The sequence below is a fragment of the Miscanthus floridulus genome, chromosome 6 (assembly GCF_019320115.1).
Source record: "Miscanthus floridulus cultivar M001 chromosome 6, ASM1932011v1, whole genome shotgun sequence".
Taxonomy (NCBI): domain Eukaryota; kingdom Viridiplantae; phylum Streptophyta; class Magnoliopsida; order Poales; family Poaceae; genus Miscanthus; species Miscanthus floridulus.
In genome coordinates this window covers 113,568,187-113,578,336 of record NC_089585.1, presented here as the reverse complement: position 1 = coordinate 113,578,336, position 10,150 = coordinate 113,568,187, and the positions used below count along the sequence as shown (strand labels likewise).

Sequence of the window (10,150 nt, the reverse complement as noted above, 5' to 3'; positions counted from 1 at the left end):
GATAATGCTCTAGCCGGCTAGGAGCAAGCTCCAAGAGTAACAAACATAATCCACCGGCTAAAACGCGAACCAAGTGCTCTTAGGCTTTGGGAAACAATGGATCTGCTCTCTAATCGAGTTTTGGAGCCTTTTCTCTCAAGATTTGATGGGGAAATCATAAAGAAATGTTTGGGAGCTCAAGGTCACCAATAGAGAAGAGAGAGAAAGAGCTAAGAGCTGTTGGACGTCGGTCTGCTGGGCAGAGATCGAAGAAGACCGTTGTGAGGGAAGAGAAGAGGTATAAATACCTAACCTAGTCCCAACGGTCAGATAAGCCGCGCTTTAGGTGCGGCACTGCCGCACCATGGTAGACAGCAAGAGATAGAAGGAAGTTGAGCTGGCTGTCTTGGCTGAGCAATTGAGGATGTATGTGTATGAGATTGAGCACTTGGTTGCACACTTTAGCAAGTTTATTATGCCCCCTTTATAGTACGGCATTTTCTATACTCAAATTCAAAATATAGAATGAAATAAAACTCTTTTTGAGTCTTGATGCCGTCACCTTTTATAATTGGGGGCTCCTTCGTTATGTACAACATCCTCAATTCTAAATTTCTTGCTTATCATCTCGATAAATCTCATTAGACCTCTAATTGCGTGGTCATTATCACCAAAACCCACAATTAGGGCTTGATTGCACTTTCAATTGGTACGCGAGAGTTTCTAGAAGGAGGATGTACAACATATATTGGCAACACCAACCAATCCAGATCATGCAGATGAAATAGCGTGGCACTTTGATAATAAAGGGCAATTCTCGGTGAAGTCTGCCTATCATGTCTTAGATGACGAAAAGAATCATGTGAAGCCTCGGCAAAGGGGGAGGGAAGTAATAGCAGCAACACTGTAATCTGAAGAGCTGCTATTTGGCGAAAATTATGGAAGCTTCCCTGTTAGCCGAAGGATTCGACAGTTCTGCAGCAAGCTCTTCAATCATCCTCCATAGACCTTGCGACATGCAGTATGCTGATAAGAGATGCCCGTTCGATGTTGAATGAGCACTTTATATGCAGTAAAATTCTTTCTGTTCCCCAAACTTGTAATGGGTTAGCTCATAATTTAGCCCAGCTTGCTATGAGTTGGGACCCGGGTCATAGCCATGTGTGGGCTAGCCCTCTCCCAGAATTTGTAATGTCTTTGATTGCTCGCAATAACATCGAGCGTATGAGTAGGTACATTGCTATACGTCAGAGGTCTCGTACGCTGTCTCATGTAGACGTCGAGCGTATGAGCAGGTACATTGCTATACGTCAGCGGTCTCGTACGCTGTCTCATGTAGTGCCACGCATGATTTTTACTGATGTCGAGGAAAGAGAGAGTGAAGAGAGAACGGGGTCGTTGTTTCGCGAAACAACCACCTCATGAGCTAAAATTTAGGACTATAAGACAAGTATTCTACAATTGTATGAGTTATTGTTGTCATGCAACTCACAACTTTACCTTTATTCTATGCATAAATTAAGGAATCGTGAGACAACTTAAAAAACAACCATTGTATATATTTTCTGATAAGTCGTGTTAAAATTGCATAGCACTATACTAAACCACTTATGAGATAAGATCAATATACTTGTTCTGAAAAGGATTCTTGAAGCGGGCACCGCACCGTCTCTACCGGAGTGTGCCAGACCGCAGACAAGGTGTCGTTTGGATTCTAAAAATCCAGATTATCTAGAGTATCATAAAAGGGAATATGAGATTTTCAAGCTTTGAGATATGTGACTTTAAGAATCTAGCCTACTATCTCTCTCGTTTGAATGATGCGCATATTTTTTTTAATCAGAATCCCTCTTCGACGTATTTAAACGGCACTTACCGATAGACATGCGCATGTCCACCAAAAGTACAGATGGGCAATGGGCTGTCCGACACGGCACGGCACGGAAGAGCCCGCCAGGCCACTGGGTTGTGCCGCACTAGTCCATCGTGCCTGGCCAACGGCCCAGGCATGGCCTGCGGGGGCCACTTTTCGTGCCAGGACGACCCAATAAACATAGTGTTTTTAGCAGGCCGGGTCGGCCTGAAGCCCACCAAATGCCAGCAAAGAGAGGGGGGAGAGGAAGCAGCCGGCTTCGACTGCGGGAGCTGGCGGCGGCAGCCTCGCCGGCGCGCTCGCAGCTGGCGGCGACGGACAGCGAGCTCGATGATGCCGCGCTCGCCTGAGATATGGCCATCCGGGAGGTCTGCATCCGCCTACGGGGGGGCGTGGACCAAAGAGGGAGGACGCCGACGGTGCTGGCCTACTGGGGGCTGGGAGCTGGGAGCGTGGAGCCGAGAGGGAGCGCCACTGCCTTCCACATCAAAGAAGGGAGGAGGAGCCGTAGAGCTCTCGGCCTCAGAAGAGCGGAGGCAGAGGCAAGGGAGGAGGCGCGGAGGAGGGAGGAACTCGCGGAGGTGCAGTCTTTGTGCGGCGCGACCGCGCGAGGCGAAGGGGTGGTCGGGTGGGGAATAGAGCTAGGGTTAGGATATAGAAAATGAGTGGGCAGTGGGCTGTTAGCAAGCCACCGGCTACAGTAGCCAACGGACCGGCCACTAAAATACGGGTCGTGCTGTGCCTACCCGCGTGCCTGGGTGCGGCCCAGGCACGGACTGGTGCATCGGGTCGTGCCGGCCCGGGCCCGCACAATCCCGGACCGGGCCGTGCTTGGGCCGGGTCAAAAATGCGGGCCATCGTGCCACGGGCTGCACGTCCATATATAACCAAAAGAATGGTATAATCTGAAACTTTTATTATAAACCTCTAATAAATATAAATAAATATGTAAAACTGTGTTTGTTTCTCGCCGTTAAACACACTCCGAAATTTTGTATGGCCAACGACATGCTGATTTTCATATGTGTGTGCATATAGGTATAGGCTGTTGGCTGTTGCTCGTGTCCCCAAACAACAGTCGTGGCACTGGTGTCGATCCCGACGCTTCACGACCAGGGGCGGAAGCCCTCCATCATGGTACGTTCCGATCGATTAATTCCACTGCATGTACTGTACATATCTATTTATTGGATTAGATATATCAGGTAACTTGATCGATCGACTATTTCGTGCGTGCAGAGGCTGCCGCCTGGCGGTGAAGACCAAAAGCGTGGAGTACATGTCGTTCGCCCTCCAACAAAACTACCAGAAACCAGAAGAGTTGATGTGTTCTGAGAAGCTATATAATCCAAGAAACGAAGACCTATTCTCATGAAGCTGTATCCGGAAGATCAATTACGAAGTTGCTGTCAGCAATCTTGCTCCCATATGCTCTAGGATGCGGGTTCAGGTCCATCCACAACAGGGTATTGTAAACCCAATGCAGCCAAAATCACACCAGCAAGTGAAAACAGTGTGTCAGGTAATGGGTGCTGCAAACTATTATAACATACAATAATCCAACACACTTTGTAAATAACAAAAATGGAAGAATCAGTAGCAAGGTCAGCATATTAGAGATACAACAATAGTCCCCTCAAAAGAAGTGAGGTGATTTCCCCAATTCTACACAGCACCATTGTTTCACTACCAAAAAAAAACTAAATATGTTCGCGCTTATCTACAACATGGTTCAAGTTATGCTAAAATCCTGACCGAACGAAGCAGCCAAATAAATTATAACAAGTTAGGGCAACGGCAATCTAACTGGTTTATGGGACTCCCAACCAACAAACTATATGATTTATATGTTCATTAGTTAAGGTGCTAACTAAGCAAAAAAAAGATAATGTGGTACTAAAATGAAAGAAGAGAGAGGAGAAAATGATTTCTTAGATAAGAAACCATATCTACACAAGAACCAAGATATGAAGACAAATGATAACAGATGATGGGGATAAAACATTTAATTGAACAAAATTATTCTTTAGAAAGTTGGAAACTATATATTGAGAATATAATTTTTATGTAGTGTCTATATAATTTGACAAGTATAAAAAATATATCTTACTCCATAGTTTATGCGTTATGACTGTCCTTAGGTGATCTCAGGCTCAGGGAAACAGAGTTACGGAAGTCCGCGTTAATTGCTACCCTTGCAGCCTTGCTTGAACGGTTGAACCGTTGTTCTTGCACACACACAAAAAAAGAACCGTTGTTGAGGAAAAAAATAGGCATAAAAATAAGGTCCCACCGAGATTTGAACTCGGGTTACTGGATTCAGAGTCCAATGTCCTGACCACTAGACCATGGGACCATTCGCGCTGCCAAAACTAAAATAATTATATTAAAATATTTGGTTGCACTGGCTACCGCTGCAGTGCGAAGTTCACAGCGCTACTCTGCGCTATGCAGTCAGCTAAAGCTGACGATACATAGTTCATACCATACTGTCGTGGCACGGTTACGTTTCCACCTGTTTGCATTGCTAGTATTTGCTATGAATCCTTGTCTCTTCAGAGTTCAGGCTATTTGACCCGAAAGGGTCGATGACGATGAGGCCATCCAACAAGTCTTGATCGCAATTTCGCATCCATCGGGGCGAAGAGGCGTAGCAGTGGATCACCTGTCGGAAAGCACTCAAGCGTGAGTAGCACACCACGTGGATATCCGCATCCAAAGTGGACAACTTGCTGGGCATGGATTTTATGGCTCAGCGTTGCTCGACTCTACACTAGGGCCTTGTTTAGATCACCTCCAAATTCCAAGTTTTTTCACTCTCTCTCCATTATATCAATTTTTAGCCGCTTGCATGGAGTATTAAATGTAGGTAAAAAAAATAACTAATTGCACAATTTAGTTGAAAATCACGAGATGAATCTTTTGAGCTTAGTTGGTCCACGATTGGACAATATTTACCAAATAAGACGAAAGTGCTACTATTCATCATGTTGATATTTTTTTGTAATCTAAACAAGGCCTAGGCATTTCACATTAACGCCCACATAACCATTGGGCCAAGGCTCAGTGTGCAGCCCATTAATGATTAGTCTAGCTACATCATCATCATCACCCCAACACACATGCATATCTTGTGAAATTCGTAGGGAAAAAATCATCAAATATCTGATTATGAGATCAATTTGATAGATTCACACTGTTCCTTCAGATGATAAAATATATGGACTTATAAAGTGTTTGTTGTATTTTGAAAGTAAATGATGATTTGCATGCATTTTTTTATTTCGAAATTAACTTTTTCTAAATCCATAAATCATAAAAAATTGTTTGATAGTCTTAGTTTCTATTGTCGGTCTCGTGCCGCTAAAGTTTGGCGTGCCACTATTGTTGTTGGTGCAAACTGCAAACCTCCTCTGATGAAATTCTATTGGGTCCGTTTGATCCTTGGAATTGAATTCTTCCTAATAATTATAATTTAGATATAGATTAATTAAGCTAATATAGTTGCATATATAATATATTTGTATATTTATTGTTAGGCATACAAGAGACATACTTATATGTTGTATTTCTATTGTAGGGAAGTGAGTTGAAGAGTGTGCTATAAGTTGGAGAGTAGAATTATAGCATAGCGATTTATAGAATTTATTTTTATCTCTCACCCTATGAATTTGATATAGGTTTATTTGTGAGCTTGAGAAAGTTATGTAATATCAAATTTCAAACCAAATAGTCTAATCCATGATTTCAATTCTTCTAAAATCAAGGATCCAAACGGCCCTTGAATTGCTTACTTGTGCTTGTGCCATTTCTAACTTTCCTGTCTAAATTTAGATGATCCTACGTAATACCCTGCATAATATATTTATTTTTTATTAGTCAAATAATATGTTTATGTGGGCTCCTAAAATTATGGATCCAAACGTATTGTCAGCCTGACTTTGAGTTTGTGCTGATTGGAGCAATATAGCAACCCGTGTCCGATCCATTCTGGGCCCAAATAACATGACGGTCCGTGCATAGTGCATGCAAGCACAAATCAAGGCCCATTGCCTATGTTCACGTGCGCGGCGACGGCGAGAGCGAGCGTGCGTCGTGCGAGGGCCCGCGCAGAAACCACAGAAGGCATACACGTCACGCACCACGTCAGAAGCGCCCCCAGTTTCTCGCAGCCTCCACCGGTCCCCCACTCCCACGACGCAATCAGATCCTCTGAAGTTGGCAAAAAAAAAAACAACTTATCTCTGCAGTCCAGCACATGAGCCATCCAATTTACATTCAACCGTGAGCGAAGTAAACTCTGGAAACAAACCAATCTCATGGTCCGGCCCATACCAGCTCAGCGTACCGACTCCCCTGGGTGCGACTCGTTCGACTCCGCCTGTCCGCCGTCGCTCGTTCCTCTTCCCGACCGGCCGCCACCGCGACGCTCGGAGTCGGAGGTCCCTACACCGCCGGCGCTACCCTCTCCTCCCCTCCCTGACCCGGCGGCATGGCATGGCAGCAGGGCTTCCACCTCGCCAGCACTCCCCTTCCCCGTCCTAGGCTCCCAGTGCTCTCCCTTATCCCTTCCTCCCTCCGATACTCTCTCTCCTCTTGTTCTCTGAAACTCTTCGAACTTCACACGACGCAGAACACACGCGGCGGCGCGGTGGCGGTCGGCAAGCGCGCGTTGCGGCGGCTGGCGACCACTCGAGGCGATCGGCGACCTTCCGCGGTAGGCCGGCAGCCTGGGCGAGCGCGTGTTACGGTGACGCGGGCGAGCACTTACGGTGGCGGGCGAGCACTCGCGGAGCGGGCAAGCGCACGCGCGGCCAGCGGAGCGAGCGAGCACACCCGACAGCCACGCAGAACACACATGGCGGCGCGGGGGTGGCCGGCAAGCGTGCGTTGCGGCGGCTGGCGAGCACGGTGGCGCAGGCGAGCACTCGAGGCGACCGGCAACCTTCCGCGGCAGGCCGGCAGCGTGGGCGAGCGCGCGTTACGGCGACGCAGGCAAGCGCTCGCGGAGCAGGCAAGCGCACCCGCGGCTAAAAGATCCTAATATGGCTAGGGGGTGAATAGCCTATTTGAAAATCTACAAATCAACTAGAGCAATTTGATTAGAATGACAAATAGCGAAATGCAAACTTGCTCTAGCTCTATAAGGGTTGCAAGCCACCTATCCAACAATTCTAGTTACAATGATAGCTAGACACACAATTTGCTATGATACTACACACTAATAGCTCTTAACCTTTCTACTCTAAAGAGCTCCACTAACCAAACTTAAATAGCAAAGCAAACTCTCAAATCTAATTACACTAAAGAGCTTGTTACAACTAATTTGCAAGAATATAAACGAGTGAGTAAGATGGTTATACCGCCGTGTAGAGGAATGAATCAATCACAAGATGTATATGAAACCAATCACCGGGAGAATATTAAATGGCAAGAGACAACCGATTTTTCTCCTGAAGTTTACGTGCTTGCCAACACGCTAGTCCCCGTTGTGTCGACCAACACTTGGTGGTTCGGCGGCTAAGAGGTGTTTCACAAACCTTGTAACACCCCAGGTGTTTGTCACCAGTTAAGCAATGGGTTTAAACTCAAACATGACATGTTAAGTGGTGATGAAAGTTTCAAGATCAAATCTACAAAATGAGCGACCACTTAAACTTGGACCATGCACCATTGCTTACATGTTGCCCTTTCCAAAAAGTATGCTTGAGTAATGTTGGATCTACTTCTTTCATGTGCCCCACATCAATTTCCACCCACATGGATGATTGGAAAAGTCTCGTGAAGTTTGGAATCAAAAAGTTACATGAAATGATAAGTTATAATCTTTCTTGGATTGCTTTACTAAGTGATGATATGTAGGTTGACCTAGAAAGTAAAATATGTACCCAATGTATAAAGTGCTTGTGTGACCTTAGGAATACATTAAACATGTTTAGAGTGTCATTATGAACAACTTTGGTATACATGGCTAGGGCTAATTTGGTCGCTAAGTCATAGTTTCAGTGTAAGTCATCATTTAAATATAGTATGTTTGACCTAGTTTGAACTATGTCATAGAGACTTTGCATGGAGGTGTTCACTTAAGAAAAATTATAGTATTTGAGTAGAGTAACAACTTTTATTTTTGAGTCATAGGCTAATTAAGCTCCTAACATGCTTGAATTTGGATCACAAAGATCATTGTATTGCTGTTTGAAAACTTGGAAATATTTCTAAGTCTTTGAACGTTTTTCAGTTTTCGTGTAGTGTACTTTGGTGCCTCATAGTTTGAAAACGGTGGAGTTTTAGACGGTGTTGATGTTGGAAAATTTGGAGATTACCTGTAGCTCTACAACATTTGTTATTACCTCTCATGCCAAAACTAAACGGTTTAGGAGATAGAGAGGCGAGAATATGGAGGTTCAGTCGTGTGTTCAGACATTTTTGAACTAGCCTGGAATTTTTGAACGTGGCCGACATGAACAGAGCCTTGCCGCCGCGTGGTGCCTGTGTGCCGCCTCGCTTGCCACCTCGCCCCACCTCTGTGCATGAAAACCGAGCGCCCGGCGCCCTCTGCTCCTCACTCGCGCTCGCCACCTCTCGCTCTTCTGCTCGCTCTCGTCGTCACCGTGCACGCAGAACGGTGAGCCGCCGCCATGGCCGAGCAGTGAGCTTGCCGCCACCGCTGTTCCCTGCCTCCGTGCTTCCCCGCTCCTAGCCAGCAGCACCAACACCTCCTCATGGTTTCCCAGAACCCGTACCACCCACCCCCGGCCTCGCCGTCGCCGGGAGCTCCGCCGCTACCGTGCAGTCGCCTACTGCGGCCGCCGGCGCACGTGGCCGGGCCACCACGAGCTGCCTCGTGCCAAGACGAGTTGTCCCATGGGTGCGCGCGAGGTCCCTGGTGCTCCATCGCCGCCCCATCGCCGACGACGAGCCTCCCCCGGCCGGAAACAGCGAACTCCCGCGCCTCCTCTGCTCCAAATCCCGTCGAGGACCTCGCGCGACAATTCGACGATAGTCAAGGGCCTATCTGCAATGTCATTGACTCAAGTGAATAGTGCTTCCGAGGACTTATTTGTTGTAAATCGGGTAAAACTTTGAAACTTCATAGTAAATCATGGGAAATTCGTAAATTAGCAAATGAGGACTTTTTGGAATCCTTGTGAAATTCTCTATGCACTAGATCTATAATATGTCAGGTTTTAGTTTAAAGTTGTAGCTGTAAAAATGGATTTGTGCAGTTAGGGTTTGAATGCTAGTCTTATTTGTTTTTTTTATAACTGCAGTTGTTGTGCTCAAATAATTGTGAAATTTTTGTGGAGTGCTACTAAGATGATTGTTGTTGTCTGGTAAAAATTTCATGAGTTTAGAATTTATAGTTTAAGAGTTATAAAAATAACAAATGCCCTGTTTTGAATTGCTCCTATTCTGAACAGTTCTGCATGTTTGAATTAATTGGCTCAGTTAAGTTATGAATCATGATTTGATGACAATACATGAGTTGTAGTACTTTTCTTAAGCTTTCCAAAAAGTTAAATATCATGATTTTTGGCTAAGTAGATCTTGAGTTATACTTGCTTAAATCTCTGTGGCTGTTTCTGCCTAAACCCAGACAGGGTTTCCTTGTTCTTACTGTGGGGCCTTCTTACTAGCAGAATTAGCTTTAGGTGTTTACAACAAAGTTGTTTACAATTTGCTAAGCTTTCTAAAAAGTCTAGAACCATATTTATTGGACATATATAACTCCATTTATAGCTGTTTAAAGTGGCATGTCAGTTTCTGTCTATGTTTTTGACAGAGCTGTAATTATTGGATTAATTGACCCTTCTAACTGTAGAATCATCTTAATATGAGAATAAGAAAGTTGTAGGTAACTTCCTAAGCTTTTCAAAAAGTTGTGGTTCATGTTTGTGGGAGGTCTAGAACTCCAGTTATGCTTCTCTGAAGTTTCTATCCGTTTTCTATACCACTGCTGTTGGGCTGGATTTGCAGTTTTGCTTGTGCAATTATTTTCGTGGTGTAAATGATGTTTGCTATGGTTGTAGTGAATACAAAAGTTGTAGCAAATTTCATAATCTTGCTTGTGTTCAAATTGTAAGACCATAGGCCTGATAGTTTAGGAGTTACATGACTTTTAAGTCTTCGGTCAAGTTTTGATTTTATTCTGAGCAGATCTGAAAGATGCTAGTGTTTGATCTAGTTAGGATTTGAATGAGTTTTTGGTGATAATAACAAAGTTGTAGATAATTCATGTATCTAGATTCTGTTAAAATTTGGTGGTATTTGGCCAAGTAGTTTGTGAGTTATGCCTGT

The 10,150-nt window shown here is 44.9% G+C and overlaps 1 non-coding gene across 1 annotated transcript; it reads right to left on the bottom strand.

Moving 5' to 3' along the window:
• Nucleotides 1-4,136: 4,136 nt before the first annotated feature.
• TRNAQ-CUG (transfer RNA glutamine (anticodon CUG)) lies at nucleotides 4,137-4,208 on the bottom strand. Its single transcript has one exon. It is a non-coding gene; the product is annotated as a tRNA-Gln (tRNA).
• Between the last annotated feature and the right edge of the window lie 5,942 nt (nucleotides 4,209-10,150).